Consider the following 18,332-nt stretch of genomic DNA (forward strand, 5'->3'; position numbering starts at 1 on the left):
GAAGAAAGGGGGTGGAAAGGACATCTGTTATAACTTGTGGAAGTATGCTGGGGGCTAGGAGATACTTTCTTTCCAGGCTTTATCACCCCTTTCCCTGGTTCTCTGCTTATTGACATTCAGTGTCATACTTACCTGCAAACATAGCCCAGTGCTATCACCTGAGATCTCTGTGGCCCTGAGTGCTAAGATCCTAGCTGGTGACACTAAGCTTGTTCCTTTGATCTTTAATTCTTTGCTCCTGATTGATAATTTTTCTCTGCCCCTTCAAACCTGCATTTGTCCTTTCCATTTGTCTCTGGATCACCTGGGTGGTCCTGAAGGTCAAGTATGATGGTCAGTGATGGACTGGGACTCCCTCCAGAGAGGATGGGCAGATAGTGGAACATCTGGGTCCTCCTCCCAGCTCTGCCTCTGAGTGTCTAGTGACTGCAGGCCGGGAATGTCACTCTGACATGCAATCTTCACTGAGAGCTGTGGTGATATGTACTCCTTACCACAAAGGGAGTCTTCAAAGTAAAGCCCAGACAGACCTCTGGCCTCAATAAACTGTGTCTACCTTTGGGATCATCCTTCTCCGATAATCAGCTTTTGCTGGCCTCGAGTAAATCATTCTTTGAGAGACCTTCATTTCTCTGGCAGCCAAGCAAGAGGATTATTAGTTCTCTGAATAGGTTTTTCAAATATGGTAGAGTCAGGATTTTTTTTTATATAAATATGACATGTAAAAAAAGACAAGAAACAAACTCTGAAAGCAAAGCTTAAAAAAGAATTCTTGTTCATTACTACCCAAAAAAGCTGAGCTTAGTGGAATGAGTACATAGAAATGTGCTACAACCTTGGGATCTATGGGCAATGTTCTGGGCTTCTGAGCACAATATACTCTTAGTTGAGGAACATCAGTGAGAGTAAGGGAATTTGTTGTTATTCTCAGTTCAATGCAGTGAGCATTTATAGTCCAGCAGCACAAGCCTAGAAAGAATTAACCATGGCCATAACATGCTGCCAGCCCTACTTACAGAACAGCCCTCCAAAATATTGAAAATGGAAGAAGTATTGTATCCAAGATCTCATTGCAAGTTCAGTGACAAAGACAGGTTTGGAAATATTCTTTAAAATTTGCATTTTGTTGCAATACAGGGGAGATGCAATCTCACGGGGCAGATGCTAGCAGGGATGAACATCTGGGACTAGACTCAGGGGATTTAAATTTTAGCTTTCTCCCAGATCGAAACTCCTCCTGTAAACTTAGGCCATACATTACTCTTTACTACTGGAAGAACTTAGGGTCCACTATTCCTATACGAGAGTTGAGGAAGCAAGGACTGCAGTATTCTAAGCCTTGACTTTATTCATATATGCCAAATAAATAATTATGGACTACTTACATTGCATGAACTTTGCCAAATAAAATATGAGAACAGCTATCAGAATATTTTGTAAAAATAAGTGCATAGTGATGTTGACTCTGCTTTTTAAACAATCATTTTTCTGTTTGTCAGCCCTCTTTGTTCATTGTTCCTGTCTATACCAGGTGCCCACGTAAGGCCTTGTAGATCCCACCAGGACTGCTGCAAAGTGAGCCAGATGCAATTGTTAAGAGCATTCTGTTATGGGCAAAAGTCCCATAGTAGTCCCTATGCCCTGGGCCCTATATTTAGTTCTTTCTGCAAATAAGTGCCCAGTAATCACCCTTTACAGTGAAATATTTGATTTATCCAATGGCAGTTAGTTGGTGGACCTTTTAAAAAGGAAGCTGTGTAAAAACATTTGCTCGCAGCTTTAAGGAAAGAGCAGAAAGATTATGACCACACACCCTTGGAATTGTTATCATATTAAACCTGTGTTTCAGGAGTGTACAGATTTTCTGATGCAGTTGGATATCTTGCCTCTGGACAATGAAATTGCTATCCTCTGCCACAGAATAAATTGCCTGTCAGGTTCTCTTAAGTGGTTTCGGGATGGTAAATTTGAAGACAGCAGCATAGGCCACAGCAAGGCCGGGGGCTGGGCATGGGGAAAGAGAACTTTCCAGAGTTCCAACACAGTGTGTCACAGTGTTGCTTGCTATGCCTGGTTGATCTGGTGCAATTTGACAGCTGCATGCAAGAGGTGGCAATGTCAAAGGATTGAGAACTTCCTCTCAGGTGTTAGTCCGGGCAACATCTGTCTGTGCAAGGCAGTGGAGAAGGTAAACCAGGGCTCACTTCTGGAACACAGGTATCCTGGAATTTTCCTACAAGTTGAAGATCAACACAGTTTTGGTTACCTCACCTGTGGGAAGTGGGTGGATGTAATTGACCCCACTATGAAGATAAATTTGTGGTCTCTGATGACTGCATGGCACAAACCAACACATATCCACACATGCATACACACACACACACACACACACACACACACACACACACAGAGTAAGGTTTTCCAGTTAGCTAGCCAGAAGCATTTACCCTAATCCCATAAAGCTTCAAAAGGTACCCTACTTGTCGTTTGACTTTAGGAAATTTTCTGGGGTCAGGAACCAGATGCTTCTCACCCTGGTAATCTCCCAGTCAGCAAGGCCTAGAGAACCATGGATAAAAAGGAAATTGTGGACAAAACATTTGCTAGTGGCTTCAGGGAAAGGGAAGAGAGAGAGGAATTATGAGCACAGACTTTGGTTGGCCACCTCTTGCATGAGCCTCTGAGCTCAGGGCTTTCCCATTAACCAGTGGTTTGGAAATATTTGCTTCCAGAAGCTGTTTGAACAACAGAAAATGCCCCTTCTGCCACAAACATCCTTAGCACATGTGTCACCTAAGTTGAACAGGAAGGGAAGCCACGCTTTGATATGTATGTCTATATGTGAGTATATGTGCATGTGTATGCAAATGTACATGAGTGTTTATGTAAATGCATGTATGTGTGATATATATGTACATACATATCTCTGTGTGCATATATGTATGTGTATGTATGATTCTAAATTGTGAGTGGTCACGCATCCTGAAAGGTTAGTAGAAGGGCTGGGTGATCGTCAGAAGCTTCCAGACTTGACTTTGGTGAGTACCGGCTGCTGTGGCTTCAAGGTAGACCTGCTGCATCTGTGGGCCGCATGCCTGAAGCTCTGCACCTGCCAGCTGAGACACGAGTGTCAGGACAGCTGGAGCTGGCTGAGACTATTTTCTGCTTCACAATTTCCTCCAGGTCAGACATAAAACAAGAGCTGTAGTTCGTTTGTGAATAATACCAGGGCTCCCAAATGAAGCAGGGACCATTAACATTCTTGCCAATAGTAAGCACGCTGTACGTGGTAATAGCTGCAGATTAGTACTTGCTGTCTGAGTTTAAAAGGGATGTGACAGTTCACCTCAGTGTTGATTGAAGATTAATATGACTGTGGATTTCATACAAAGCTGTTAACTCATCAGTGGCTTACTGTTTCACAGTGGTCAGTTTATTTAGAGCAGATATTTTTGTTTTGATATGCTGACAGTCATAAGGACTAATTTTGTAGCTTTTGAAATTGACAATCATTATGTATATTTACAGGGTACCTAGTGAGATTTTGATCCATGTGTGCATTATAGAATGATAAGGGTAATTAAAATAACCATCATTTGAGATATTTATCTCTTTGTGTTAACATTTAAGATCTTCTCGCTTATCTATGTTGAAGTACATAGCACATTGTCACTAACCACAGCACCTCACTGTGCAGCGGAACCCCAGAACTCATCTGTCCTGTCTGACTTTGTATCTGGTGACTAACAACTTCTTTCCCCACCCACCCAACCCACTCCCCAGCTCTGTATAACCACTATTCAAAGGATTCTTGAAGAAACCATTAGACAAAGGACAGAACTGTCAATATTAAGCTCCTCTGAAACTCCACAGAACTGTGGTTAATTTTTTTTAGCATCTTTTAAATTGTTAGTATGTGCTAGACATTGGGCTAAGCCAATCCATTTGCTAGCAAGTGGAAAAAGTAGTCTGCTATCACAGTCTAATATCAACCCTTGCTTTCCTGCCACACCGTAAGATACTTTAAGCTATATGCTAGACTGATACGGGGATTATTTAGCTAGAGTGATAATTTATAGAAATATTTAGTATGTGGTTGAGAACTTAGCAGTTTTTTGGTCAGCTAGCTAATAACAACTGCAGTTTTTTTGGTTAGCTAGCTAATATTCCATTTTTACTATGTTATTTTAGACCTAGATGATAGGAAAAGGTTGGACAATAATGATAAAGCAAATAACTGTTTGCTGAACACTTACTAATGTCAGGCACTGCACTTGGGTTTTCATGGGTTATGGCATAAAAGCTCCTCTGTAAGAGTTCCTTGATATAATCACTATGTCCTAGATGAGGAAACCAAAGCTCCAGGTGGTTAGATAGTTTAAAGCTGATATTTTACCTAGGTGCTGTGGTCCTTACCATATTTGAAACTGAGCTTACAGAAATGCTTTTGACATGTATACAAACTTGCAGTCATGCTTGTACACCTCTAAGTTGTGCTGAGATTTTCCTGAATTGGGTGCACTAAAGACCAGCCTCTGGGAAGCTGTCACTGGCCTCCCTCTCAGAGTGCTTTCCGCTCAGGGCCAGCTCCTTCTTCCATGAGTACAACCACACCCAGGATGCAGCTCCAGCCACCTACTCGGGCTTTCTCCCAGCCTGCCTCTGTGCAACCCTTGGGCCTGCTCTTGCTTGCTGTTGACTCCACCTTCCACCTCCTCTTCAACTCCTCAGTGGAGAGAGTGGTTTCCCTTTGGTGTGAGAGTGAGAGCCCTAGCTTGCTGGGCTGCCCTCTCTGATCACCCGTGCCCTCCTGCCTGCCCAGTCTGCACAGAGTGGTGGCAGTGGCTGTAGGTGTGGGCACCCACGTCAAAACTCCCCTCTGTGCTGCTATGTGTTGTCAGGTTGTGTACAGCGAGTGGTGTGGGGTCAGCCCAGCTAGGGAAATAGGGGACAGACTGTTGGCTATGGCGGAGGTTAAAGAGACCAACTAGGTGACAGCAGGCTAAGGATCTTAAGGTGCAGAGGATGGATCTGGTGGCTTTCTGTGCCTTACATGCAGCTCTCCTTTCATTTGTGAGCCTGACTTTCACATGTTCACACCCACAGCCTCCCCTAACTCTTACATGTATACCCACACATTGCCAGTTATTACAATTTCATTAGTGAGAATGTGTGTCTATGTGAACACACACACACACACACACACACACACACACACACACACACACACACACACAGTGGTCACTGATCACACCCTCCCCTACTGGATTTCTGCCTCTTGGGAGTTAAGTCCATTTCCATCATGTTCTTTAATGGATTGAGCTCTGGACCACCAGGAAGAGAAAAACTGTCAAAGATATGAACTTTTTAGGATCTTTGTCTGCTCTACATCCTGACCATTATACTTCTGGAGAGTCTCTCAAGAGTAGGACAGATGGCTTGCATTAGTTGATGGGGTGGCTGAGTTAGATTCTCTTGCTCAGAGGGGTAGCTAGTAGCCATTTTCATCCAAGAACTCAGGCCACAAAGGAAGGGAAAACCTGCAAGGATACTCCTTGGCCATGCTGCTTCCCACCCATCAGGTCGGTCCAAGGTCAGAATGGGGATTCTCCTTCCAGAAATGCTGCTCCTGTGGAGATGGAGTGACTGGAGGCCACCGCAGCCGGGAAGCCCAGGAAAATCCATGTGAAATGGCTCTACTCATCTCCTACAAGGGTATCATCTAAGCTGGTCAAAAATGTAGGTGTCTTCAAGTGCTGAAATATCCTCCATTGGAGCCAGGAAGCTACTACACAGAACTGTGTCATGGCTTGAGGGAGGAGATGGGGATTTTGATAGGTCATTCCTAGCTTATGGCAAGCATCTCTCTGTCTCTCCCTTCTCAATATCCCCTTCACTGACCTTTTCCCTATTTCTGTCCTATGCTGATTTTGCATCTCTCTGGTCTCTTGATTCGTGAGCCTAAAATTTAAGGCTCCCTTTCCCCATGTAGCAACTCAGAAATTTACTTAGAAACTCTTTCTGGAACTCTCCAAGGGCTGGAAATGGAGCGAAAGGTCACCTTGCTTTGATTGGGTCTTTCACCCGTCTGGCTTCTTCTGCTCTTTCCACCAGTGACAGTGACACTTGCGGCAAAGGTGCAGGTGGAAGGAGGGAATTCCTAAGCCGCCTAGTTCTGTCCCCCTTGCTTATTATTGATGGAGGGACCCTTCCCTGTGCTTCATGCCTCTGGCTCCAGGATGGCTGAGCCAAGTAATTATCCTGGACAGCTGCACAGTGTTCCCTGCCACGGCCTTACCTCATCAGCCACCCGTTTTTCACTCTAGCTGTTTAAAATATAAACCAGACCCCCTATCCCCATAGACGGGCTCCCTTCAGAGCGAGACAGAGTGCAATGTGTCATATGTCATCTGATTTGCAGCGTGTTGGGGTGATTGCCAGATGGGCACAGGAGGAGGGAGGGGGCGGCTCTGAGCAGGCAGAGAGAAAGGAGTTGGGTTTTCTGGGGACAATCTCCAGGCTGACACCCGACCCACCAGGTGACTTTGACAAGTTGCCTCCATGCCCTATCTGTGAAGTGGAGAAAAACCTGTAAGTCACCAAACATTGCCTGGGAACTCGAGGAGTCTGTGGGGAGAGTCCCTATGCCACAGACTCATCATTTCAGCAGCGGTTCTAGAGCATTTAGTGCAAGTTCTTTCCAACCCAAACACTTGCTGAACCATGATGGGAAGCCGTCAGAGCCTATTTCCTGCTGGGCACTGATCCTGGCCTTTGCCACACGGAGATTGAGCTTGGACTTTAGCGTGAAGTTGTGTGAGAGAAAGGAGCTGCAAACCAGGGAAAAGAGAACATCCTAAGGTGTAGAAAGGGGAAGGGATGCAGGCTTAGCAGAAGTGTCCAAGGCAGCTGCACCCACACACTGGCTTGCAGCAGAGCATCTCACATCGCATAGATGCTCAGGGAACCACTAATGCAAGGAAAAGTGTCCCTAGACACAGGTGGTGGTCCCAGCAAACACGATGACTTCCACAGTGATGTCACCTCTGACTTCTTTATACTTTCTACTTTTTCAACACTGTTTTTCTTTTCTCTTCCCTAGCAGAACCTCTGCCTACATCTCAAACCTCTCCTTTATGTCTTTTTTCTTTGCAGGTGATTGGGGTAGTCAGAGTGTGATAGTGGTTTTCAAGGTTGCTCAGGAGCCCTGTGTTCCTTGCCCGAGGAGGGTGCCAGGCCGGGTGGAGGCCATCGTAGGGTCTGGCTGGAGGCTTCATCTACAGGGATGATTAGAACAGGCTGCAGTTTGAGCAACCATAATAAGGAGTGGTTGTCATGGAAACAGTCTCTTGATGTTGTCCAGATTTCAGAATCTCTCCCCTCTCCCCACCTCAGTTATTTTCCTTCCTTCCTTGTGTTTTCCCCTGGGGCTATGGGTACACATTGAGCAGGGGTTTGTGGACCAGCAGCGGAGAGTTAGGACTGCAGATCCCAGGCAGCCTTGATGCCCCTGCCCTGCTAAATGAGAATGCGGTTCTGTCTGGCCAGCAGGCCTGAGGCAAGGCACAGGTACCTCTTGCTCAGAGCCTGGTAGAGAAGCTGATGTGTTCCAGCGTCACTAGCACAGACTCAGGCCCACACTGTGCCCTTCATGGGAGGGGTGGGGGAAAACAGGGCAGCTGCTAACCTGGACCTCAGCTCTGTCTCCTCCCCAGCATGCCCCAAGAGTAGAGCAGGGATTAGGGCAGGGATTAGAGTCTTTGGACTTCGGTTCCTCATCAAGAGTGAAAGAGCTTTGTAGGAACTTAAGTTGTGACCATCCTCGGGCACGTGGTCCATCCTCACAAAGGGCTTACAGCTGCTCTTAGTCAAGGTCACTGCAGCTCTTGCAGCTGAAGGGAGAGCATGGCCTGCCGTGAAGCACTCAGGGGAGCATTGGGCCTGGGACGTGTGCCTCAGTGTCCCTGTGTACAGCAAAACGGAGCTCTCATTTCTTGATCTGTCTGCATCATCCCAAGGATGTTGGGAGGCTAAAAAGAGACAACAGATGGCAAGCTTTTGGGAAAGGAGCAAGGATTATATAAAGGGAAGAGATGGTTCTTGAGATCTACTGTGAGACACAGAACGGCCTGAATTAAGGGGAGTTGGAAACTGATTTGTGTCTTAGCACACACAGGCTTCAGTTTGAGTCTCACTAAATATCTGGGGCAGGGGGCTCAATGGAGCCCTAGGGTGTCCACTTGCCTCTCCCTCCTCCTTGTCTCTCACCTGAGCAACTGGGACAGGCCTGGCAGAGATGCCGTCATAGGCTGGGCCCCGCGGACAGCAATTAGGATACCCGAAGTGACCGGAAAGCCAAGCAACTTGGAGTTAGATGCAAACTGTGACCAAAGAGACCATTGAAAGTGAGTGGTGGGAGAGCCAAACTTGATGCCAAAACTGATACCAGGGGAGAATGAGTAGTGGGAGACAAAAGCAAAATGTCAGGGGTAGAAGACATCGAAGAGAAAGAAAACAGATGGGTGTGTCCTTGGAGTCAGGCAAAGCTGTGTGGTGGTACACAGCATGTCTAGTTTAAAGGCCTTTGTTGGAGCATTACATAGTAGTTGCACCTAGGAGGTGCTGAACAAGCTCTGCCTGACTGGTAGATTCTGGCCATCAGTTCATAGGGATCTGGATCATCAGCTTCTCCCCCTGTGTATCTTAGCCTCAGTTTTAAAATGTTGAGTATTTTTTATTCTGTCTACTGAGCTGATTAGAATGAGGGTATGAAGGGAATTTCCGAATGTGGTAGTTCTTTGTAGAACTACCAAGGAGGTACCAGGTGAGGTTTTAGGAAGACAAGGGCATCATCTCATAGCCTATGGTGACAGCGAACCTGTTAGAGCTTTCAATGATAACAAACACCAGGCAGCGGCACAAGTGCCAAAGGTTCACCACCATTGGCCAAGGAGGTCTGGGGAATCACAGGTTGGATCTTCTGTTTGTGGCCCTCTACTTCCAAGTGGTAAAGTGGGATTCCTCTAAGTGAGAGAAAAGAAAAAAGAGAAGGTTTTATGGAGCTGATCCTCTGTTCTGAGAACAGAGAAGTTTCAGACACCAGCCAGCTGCTCTCTTCTCTGGATGGTGTTTGTGCTGTCTCGGAAGGGAAATGAACGCTGTGCATAACACTGAAAAACATCCTATTTTAGAACGGTTCTGCCTGTGGTCACATGCTTTCTCTTTTGGTTGTGTTTTATTTGTTGTCTTCTTACCTCCAGCTTCCCGGGTGTAGCACTAGCCAGCAAGGAAGGCCCCAGAGCCTTTGCTAGGTGTTAGGGTGGAAGGCTTTGTGTGACTTGTCCACTTCAGCGGCCCCAAAGGCATGCTTTTAGTATTACTGTTCTTTGACAAAAAGGTGACATCAAACCAGTTGCTGGAGTAACAGATACCATCACATAGTTGTCGAAAGGGATGAGTGGTTTTACAGCCAAAAGGATAGATTTTTTTTTTTCAATTTTATTATAGTAAGAGAATGTTAATAGAATTTTGGAAAATAAATGTAGTTCTAAATTTTCCAACCTAGGCAAGCATTTTAATCTAGCCATTTTTGTTGTCTTTGTTGTCTTTTTGGTATGAGTATTAACTAGAACTAGAAAAGAATTACACATCTCAAAGCAACTGTGACGTATGAAGTATGTACAACAGCAGCTGTTTACAGTAGTATGGTAGTAACACATAAGAGATGTGATAATTCTAATAGTGTATTGTAATTTATTTGCAGAGACACTGAGTCCGGAAGTGACTCAAAAGACCCAAATTCAAGTTTAGGCAACAGCATTTTTATCTTTGTGACTGTGAAAGGAAACACCCTACTCGTTTAGGCTTCATCTATAAGATGAAAGCAATGAACCCATTTCAGAGGGAAGTCATGAAAAGAGGGAGTATGAGTAAAGCACTGCCAAAATGCTCATCACTTTTGACACTTCTCCCTTCTTCCAGCAGGATCCTCAGCTTCCCTGCATGCCCACCACCTCGATTTGCTCCTCTGTTAAATAGTCTCTTCTGCCCCCATCAACAGACAGAACTCCCCCGTTCTCTCCCTCATCTTAGTGAAGGAAGAATAACAAACATGAAAAGCTTTGAGTTTCTTGAAACCAAGGAGTGGGATAAATACTCTATATTGATTATGATGGTTATATCTGAGACTAGAAAAATATGATTGCCTGGTTGCCAGTAGCAACCAGATGGCAATGCAAGAGTAGGGAATTGTACATGGGTCTTTTCTTCTTTTGTCCCAATCTCCAGTCCTTCTGCTGTCTGGTATTCTTGCTCTTGGGAGCTGTGATCACTTGGGAATGAGATCTGTATGGAGTTGCAAAGGACTGCTGGGAGGCTTCTTAGGGAACATCACCAGCAGCAGATGGGTCCTTTACCAGGCACGTGCCCTTCAAAAGCAGGAACAGGATATCCAGCTGGTTGGAGTGAGGGTGGCAGACTATAAGTGGACCTGGAAGAGTAGGGACTACCTCTGGGATCAGGGCACAGGGAGCCATCTGGGAGTGGGTGGGTCCGCAGAGTTATGGAACAGTGTTGAGGAGGCTGTGTTAAAGCCACTTCCTGCCAAGCAGAAGGGAAGGTCTGTGACAAGTACTATCAAAGGGAGGCCCTGTCCTCCTCTCCAATGGTGAGCAAACCCTCAGTCAAGCGTCTGAATTCCAGATTCTTATAAAGACAGCAGAGGTCCTACGTACTGAGCTGCAGGCTGTGCTGAGAACACATTATCTCATGTTCCCTCATTTAACTGCTATCCTTGTTTGCACAGTCACAGGGTCAGGAAGCAGCAAGGCCAGGACTAGAGCTCCTGGCTGCCTGTGTTCAAAGCCTGTACTCTTTATGCTTTGATACTGATCATTTTCCCAGCAGGTCACACTTCCTAGCGTGAAGTTGGCTACCAAATCCTGAGCATGAGGATTCCTGAGAGGCTTTGAATATGACTCCCCAAACTTCTGTGGTCAAAGGTCTTGGCCCCAATCTCTGTGACACACCTGTGATCTAAGGAGAGGGCACTGGGCTCTTGGTCAGCCCTCCTTTCCTCCCTCCCTGCCTCCCTCACAAAGTGTCAGGGGCTGTGAGCGGTCTGTGGGGCATAGGGACTTTCTTGACAAAGATCCTGTGTGGAGCTGGATGTTTCTCATTGTTGTTGTTACTTTCTGACTGGAGAGTGACTGGGAGGATGTGGTGAGGGTCCTGCCACCCAGGATTGGGAGATGGGTGGACTCCACCCCTCCACTGCTGCTGATAACAAGCTGCTATGGCCCAAATGAACGACTGACTGGTGGACAGAATTTGACCCCAGGTCATACAGAAACATGATGTATGTATCACAGCACTCAGAGAGGATTTTCTCTAGTTATGAATTTACCCACCATTGTAAAGCTCTTCTGGTATAAAACACACAGCGGTAGTGAGCATCTGCTCTGTGCCAGGCACTACAGTCAGCACTTCACGTATATAATCTCATCTAAATGTCACAAGGATCCTGTACAATTCTCACTCCATTTATTACCCCCATTTTACATACGGGGAAATTGGGTTCCCAGGAGAATGGACCATTTATAGGGAGTAAGTGCCAGTGCTGGATTTGTGCCCAGTTCCACCGACTCCAGGCTCTGTGGTCATAACCACTAACCACTGTAGGGGTCCACTTCCTTCTAGAGGCCTACAGCCACTCTTCAGCAGAACCACCTGCTTCTGCCTTAGTCTAGGGCTTCTTTGACTCCCTTGTTGAATCCAGTCCTTAAGTTCCCTGCTGCTTTCCTGTTAGTTTTCCTCATCTCACCGCCACCCAACTACCTCTGCTCAGGAGACTCAAACTTTCCACCTCTGACACATCTTACAGGGGTTTCAACTCCTGTGCCCGGCATTCTTGGCTGCCTGTAATCCAGATCCCAGCTTGACTCTGGCCTCCAAGCACTCAGCCTGCTATTAGTGTGCTGCATTATGACTCAGCATGCACAACTGTCACTGTTCTTACTGACTCCAGCATGCCGGAGGCCCTTGTGGGTCATCTCTTCTCTCTTCTTTCTCTGTGCTCCCACTGTGCACACCCAAAGCTCTTGACAGGTTGAGCTCAACTCATTGTTGAGCACTAATTCTTCCTTTTCTCACCTGGAATGGGATTTGATCTACCTAATGTTACTAAGCATTTTCACCTTCATTTACTCATTTGTTCACCACTGACTGAGCCTCTCCAATGTGTCCTCAGCCTGAAGGTACCAACTGCACGGGGACTCGGTTAGTATCTGTAGGCGTCTGATATCCTGAGCTCAATTTCTGTCTGGAACAGTGCTGCAATGGGCATTTGGCCCCTTCCATATTTTTTGAATGAATGAAGGTGCATGATACCACCTGTTGCTAAAAGGAGAGGCAGTGGGAGGAAAGTTGAGGTGTGCATAACAAGCCAACTTACTGGTCTTTTGTTACCTTATACATCAGACAGGGTGTACACCCTCTACCTAGAGAGCAGCAAGTCAGTACATAGTGCCTCTTATATTTCCTTCTGGGAGGGGTTGCTGCCCAAGTGGAGAAACCCCTCGGCCATCCGCTCAGCCTACCCTTGGGAACTTTGCTCAGAGATCCAGAGATGTTGAACAACCTTCTAGGATGATTAGCTCAGCATGCTGGAGTGGCCTAGTAAAGACTGATGATGAAGACTCTTTTCAAGGGTCCGCTGGCTTTACAGTGTCAGGAATGGTTAAACTCTGGGTGTGGGATAATGAAAGACACACACAGTCTTCCAGCAACACTCTAGAGCAGGAGTCGGCAAACTCCCACCCACAGTCCAGATCTTGTCCGCCACCTGTTTGTGCACAGCCCACACGTGGAGAGCCGTTTTTCCATCTTTAAATGGCTGGAAAGGAAAATCCAAAGACAAAAAAGTAATATGCCACAGCATGTGAAAAACTGTATGAAATGCAAATTTCAGCGTCCACAAATAAAGTTTTGCTGGAACACAGTGTGCTCATTTGTTTATACACTGTCTAAGGCTGCTTTTGTGCCATGATGGCAAAGTGGAGCAGTTGCAGCAGAGACTGTGGGGCCCATGAAGCTGTGGCTGTTTATCTGTCCCCTGACAGAACAAGATTCCCAACTCTTGTGCTAAAGGACTTCTCCCAATACCTGTTCGTTTTGACCAAGAACAGAGACCCTGCAGCTCTATCAGTGGGTAGGATCAGTTAGGTGCTAGCCCAGGCATTGAAGGAGCCTGAACGTGGACAAGGCATTGGCCTGGGCTGTGGTGTGGTCCATACCATAGGATGATGTGCACTGTAGGAAGACCTCTGTCATTCTCTGATGCCTTAGGCTGGGACACACTGAGTCCACAGCTGGGCCAGCAGGTGGACACAGGGCTGCTTTTGTTCTACCCCTCTCCAGCCAGGGTCCCAGTCCTCACACCCCAATGATCACCGGTAGTCCCGTCCTTTTCTTCACACAGAGCCCTGTTTGCACTCTGTTCAGCTTTTTTTATTTTTTGGAGTGCCTGAGATCTAGGCGGACTGTAATTATGTAATTCTTCCTTGTTATCTTTTCTAATTGTCCTCAGAGCTGTTTCCTAAAATGATTGGAAACAATTGCAGATGGGGAATGGAGTGGGAGGTAGGCGAGGACCTGGCTGCCGGCCAGAGTGGGGATGTCTACCAGAGGTAGCATCTGGGTGGGGTGGGTGTAAGGGTAGGGACAAAGTGACCACTGGCACCCAGGTCACCCTGCATTGTTTCTTGTGCCTGAGCAGTGGGTTTTGCAAGAAGGAATCAATTGTAGACTGTTGGTTTAATCATTGCAAAATAATAAATCTACCTTCTGCTCCCAGGTCCCAGAGGCCCAGCTGTTTTCCCTTTCTCTATGGCCTCTGTGACGTGGGTAAAGTTCCCTGGGGATTCCTCCAGGGGCCAACAGGGAATAGGGCCCTTTCCTCCTGGTATTGAATTGTTTGTGTTTTCTTGACAGGACAAAAATGTGCAACTCTTGAGCCATCCATCACCCAGGAAGCCAGGGAGGGCCTATAGACAGAGAGCTGCGGTCTTCCTGACAGGGGTCTATGCAGGTGAATTGGAGTCTCTGGGAGGATATCCTTGGACTAGCCTCAAAGGGGATGTCCTCTTTGGGCCAGAAAAGGCACAAGCCAACTCTCCCTGGCACATCCCCACTATTAGGCCTGTGTCACTTGACTGTATGCTTGTCTGTCTCTGGAGACCAGGCAGAGGGTAGCTTTGTACTGGTGGCTTCCTAGGCCTGCTCTGTACCTTGATTGTTTTCTTGGTCAGGGATAAGCCCGCTTCCACCAGGCCTTTTCTTGCTTACTTGCAGAAACATGAATTTCCTGGAAAGAGGAGAGGAAATGGGATTGGTCAGGGCTGCCCCCTTAGCTACAGAACATTTTCTCCCCAACAAATCATCTGAGCTCTTTCAAAATGGGCAACAGCCCACAGAGGCAGGAGAGACTGTCATTCCTTTCCCCCCAGCCCTGACCCCAAGTCCTTTTCTAAATTTTTTATGTCAAGACAGAGTCTTGCTAAGTCACTAAGTTTACTGGACCAAGCTCAAACTTTCAGTCCTTCTGCCTCACTTTGAGAAAACATTTGAGGAGGAATTACCTTTGATTTCACACATGCATGAAGCCTGTTGTGTGTGATGAGTACTCAAGAAGGCATGGCTGCAAAGCTTGGTGTAAGACAGCACTACCCCAGGACCTGGACTCTCCAAGTTCAGTGGGATGCCCACACCATGATGGGCTGGCATTGGAAGCTCTTTCTGCTGGAGTCCAAAGCTGGAGGCGTGGGCTCAAGAAATTATCACCTGTGAGTGGTACAGGCAGAGGGCAGCTGTCCATCTTTCCACAGAGCTATCCTATTCACTGGCTTCCAGCCTCCAGCGCTACGGAGGGAAGGAAAAGGGGAGCGTGACAGGATGCCATGGGGATCTGACGGTTGCAAGTTACCTACCTCACCCTCCACCGAGAGCACCTGTGACAGGAATCAATCCCCAGCAGTGGCCATGACTGAGTCTGGGAGGAATCAGAAACTACATGGAGCTGCCTTCCTCCTAAATGAGACACCTAGAGCCTTGTGCCTGCACTTTATGAAGTATTTCCTCAGTTTCAGGGCCAGAGAGTTTGGGACCACTGAGCAGGGCCAGGAGCCTGGGCAGGAAGTCCAAGGTCTGCAGAAGCCCTGTCTGCCTCCAGTTTGTAACAGTCTGAGCAAGTCCCCAAGTTCATGAGCAGCCCAGCAGCCCACCCCTTCACACTGATGTAGAGTTTAATGGAGAGCACAAATGAGAAACAGGCTTCTGGGAGTCGGCTATGGCTCCTTTCCCAGTTTGCTCAAATGTTTCTTTCTTCTCTACTTTCCCTCTTATTCTCCTCTTTGCTCTCTGCCCTTTTCTTCTCCCTGCATTATTGTCTGGTGGTGTGTCTGCCTGTCCACCTGCTCTGTCTGCAGGATTAGCTCTAAGACGTGTCCTCTGACCGGGGCGGGACAGAGCTGGGCAGGAGGGGCTAGGGAAGAGGAAGAGGAGCCAGGAGGCGCCCAGATCCAGTACCTAGACATTAACCCTTCCCTGGCCTACAGAGGTCAGCCAACCATCCCCACCCCTCCCCTTCAAGGTCATAAAATCCATTTCTAACTTTCACCAATTCCCCTGTTAGTACCAGAAACACACAATTAGCTTTAAAAGTGTCTCCAAGCTGTGGGCAGTTAGAAATTTATGACTTTTTTTTTTTTTTAAAAAGCTTTCCTTTAAAGTGGCTAATTAGATGTATTTCTCCAATGGTAATTTAAAAAATGCTAATTGGTCTGCACTTTGGAAGGAGGAGAAAAAAACTTTCTCCCTTATTATCTCGGCACAAGGGAGACGTAGTGGAGATTGACATGGCCTGAGTATGGGTAGAGCTCCAAGGGGCAGGGACAGACGCCTGCCCTTTTACATACTTGGCAGCTAGGAGGGGTAGGAGGAAAGGGCTTCTGTATCTGACAGTGGTCTCAGGAGAAGATGCCACACAGCATGTCTGGAGAGGGATGTAGCAGGGCAAAACTTGTTTCACCTGGACAAAAAGGTGTCACAGTGCCTGAACACACACCCACCGTGTGACCATCAGGGAGGATGGGTAGTAGGCAGAGCATACCCAGCCAGGCCTCACACAGAATTTAATAGCTGCTAAACCAAAGGCTGGCAGAACATGGCACTTGGAGGAGACTGCCTATTTCAAGGACAATTACCAACTGAGTCAAGAGTCTGAAGTGTATGATGTCCTCAACCTTGGGAAGGAGCAAGTCCCAAGGAGCCCTGGGGCAGGACTGATGCAGGCTGGGAAGCTCTGGCCAACCAGAGTAGCATCGCATCAGGAGTTTGGTCCCTATGATGGCACAGAGGAGACCTCAGCCTGAACAGACACCCTTGGGATGCGTGATGCCCCCAGCTTGATTCTGGGTGGGCAGTTGCTGCTCTCCAGCCAAGCTTGTTTGTTATCCCCTCCACCCACAGTCTGTCTCAGGACCTGGGAGTTGGCAGTGGGTTCCTTGCATCTGCCTATTTTCCAAAAGTTGCTCCAAGTTAGGGGATGACCCCGGCCTGGGATCCAGGATAGCTCAGAAGCACCAGTGACTAAACCCACAAACACTGTATTTCCAGTGTGTGCTAGTGGTGGTAGGTGAGAGGCCTACCACTCCTCCCTTGGGGCTGGACAGCCCCTGGGACCTTGTGTGGAGGAGGCCTGGGCTGCATTTGGCATCTTGGTTGTTCTCTGTAGGAAAGTTAAAGGGCCTCAGGTGACCTTTGGATCCTCTTTAGAAGCACAGGGGATGTGCTGAGAGATGGTCCCAGGTGAAGGGCCACCTGGGGGTATTGCCCTTGGTACTACCCTGCCTGGCATGTGGGGCTTGGTGGTGAGTGGTACATCTCCTTGAGTACTGCCAGGAGGTCCCTTCGGTCTCTGTACTGGTGGCTCTCATTCTGCCATCCCTGTTTGTTGCTATGTGAACAACACAATTATGAAGACACAATTCAGGAAACAGGGAAGCGGACGAAAGCACTCTGCGGCTGGGGGATGGGAGGGCCCGTCACAGCTGGCTATTTCTTATCTGCTCATTTCAAAAAAGAGTCGAATGGAATCTCAGAGAGGGAACTTAGGACCATTTAGACCCCGGGCCGTGGGAGAGGGGAGTGCTGAACAATTCGGCAGATCCCTCAGCTCATTTGTCGACACTAGCTTTCAGCAAGCCTCTCACCTCCTCTCTTTGGCTCCCTTATGTCTCAAGGAAAGCCAGATGGAAGTGTGGTTGGGCGGCTAGGCCTGCATTCTCTCCACAGTAGCAGCAGCAGCAGCAGTGTGGTAAACTCCTTGGGAGCCTGTAGAGTGAGTGGATCGGGGTCTGAATCCTGGCTTCTTGATTGGGAGGATCACTTTATTTTGCAAGCTTTGGTCTGCTGGGAAAAATCAAATGAAATAATGCTCAAATTGGGCAAAATAGAAAGATAGAGTCAATCTGCTTAGGGTAAAAATGAAAGAAGATAAGCGATGCAAAGTGCAGCTCAGTGCAGGGGCTGTGGGCCCTCCCCAGAGCAGATTCCATCTTGCTGCAGTCCCTTCTGGGCTAATTCCAAGGAGCTCACCTGGGAGGAGGCTGGAGAGGATGAACACAGCATAGGAGTTCTGCAGTGAATTCTGAGCTGCCTCAAGGAGCTAGAGGGGCAGGGATGATGAATGTTCTTAATCAGATCCCACCATGCTCTGCTTTCCTCTCCCCTGCCTGAGTCTGATGAGGTGGGGAAAACTGGCTACTTCAGTGGGAAGAGGGTTTGCTTGGTGAGCCTCACCTTCAGAAGTTCCTGAGTGCTCAGTCACCTCATTTGTCCATCTCCTGGAGTGTCCAGAGTTACTGAACCTCTGGCCCTTTTTCCAGTGGAGCAACAAAACCCACTTTATATAGTCATTATGAGCGTTGAGAGAGATTATATACGGCCAGAAGCTGCCGGAACAGGGTTGGGTCTTGGAACATGGTCAATGAACGTTATTTTCCTTTCCTGTGCAAACTCAAATAGCCACTCTGTTGGCAACTGAACACATCACTGCTTAGTGTGCGAGTCATAAAGGAGGGAGAAAGGGAATTTGAGCCAGGCTCTTAGACGTGACCAATATGTAAGTGCCTCCAGATAGATTACTGATGGACAGTTAGGATGAGTCCCGGTAAAAATGGCTGTTTGGAAGATGGAAAAGTTCACGGATTCTAGAGGCAGACAAACCTGGTTTGAGCTCAGCTTACAATGTACCTGTGATATGGCTTTGGTAAGTC

At 47.4% G+C, this 18,332-nt stretch overlaps 1 protein-coding gene and 1 long non-coding RNA gene across 3 annotated transcripts in view; one reads left to right on the forward strand and one right to left on the reverse strand.

Moving 5' to 3' along the window:
- The window catches only part of Plxna4 (plexin A4), a 433,053-nt gene that overhangs the window by 141,367 nt on the left and 273,354 nt on the right, over positions 1-18,332 (forward strand). The window lies entirely within an intron of this gene.
- Positions 13,507-17,722, reverse strand: LOC106147793. The gene is made up of 4 exons (XR_001232759.1): positions 17,653-17,722; positions 17,268-17,466; positions 14,637-14,916; positions 13,507-14,362 (listed from the first exon to the last, which is right to left on the reverse strand). It is a non-coding gene; the product is annotated as an uncharacterized LOC106147793 (long non-coding RNA).

The sequence above is a fragment of the Chinchilla lanigera genome, unplaced genomic scaffold (genome assembly GCF_000276665.1).
Source record: "Chinchilla lanigera isolate Chin_1 unplaced genomic scaffold, ChiLan1.0 scaffold00009, whole genome shotgun sequence".
In the NCBI taxonomy this organism is placed as follows: Eukaryota; Metazoa; Chordata; class Mammalia; order Rodentia; family Chinchillidae; genus Chinchilla; species Chinchilla lanigera.